Source organism: Lindgomyces ingoldianus (assembly GCF_010093535.1).
Source record: "Lindgomyces ingoldianus strain ATCC 200398 unplaced genomic scaffold BDR25scaffold_25, whole genome shotgun sequence".
Classification (NCBI taxonomy): domain Eukaryota; kingdom Fungi; phylum Ascomycota; class Dothideomycetes; order Pleosporales; family Lindgomycetaceae; genus Lindgomyces; species Lindgomyces ingoldianus.
In genome coordinates, this window is record NW_022985186.1 from 936,579 (window position 1) to 937,146 (window position 568).

The following is a 568-nucleotide window of genomic DNA, read 5'->3' on the forward strand; positions in this document are numbered from 1 at the left end:
CTTTATATAAGAAGTAAAAGGCAAAACAACTTAACTATATAAGAAATCCTGCCTAGTGTTTACTAGCTACTTAGATAAAAAAAAAAAGAGAAATTCTTACCTAGTTACTAACTATCTAGAAGATAAGCTAGAGACTACTCTTAGCTATAAGAGTAAGCCTAAAAGCTACATACAAAATGTATTTTAAACTATATAATATTACATAAGTATACATCAAATTAATAGATAAGCTTATGCGCACACTGTACACAAAGCTACTAAAGAAAATGCGCTAGAGCTTTTTACTAAATATAATACTCTAAGTTGTACAACCCTTGTATAAAGCTGCTAAATTAGGACTGTATTAGTTTAAGACATACTATAACTACTATAAAGAAAAGCTGTGTATGCACATCTCTTTATATAACTTCTACTTTTTAATTACTAATAAAGAAAAGCACACTTTTAGTATTACTAGCTTATAAATAGATAACACTTTAAGCATTATAATAAAAGATTTTATGTAAAAAAAAAAAAAAAAACTATAAAAAGTAAAGTTTTATATAAAAAGTAAAACTATTTTAGTAAA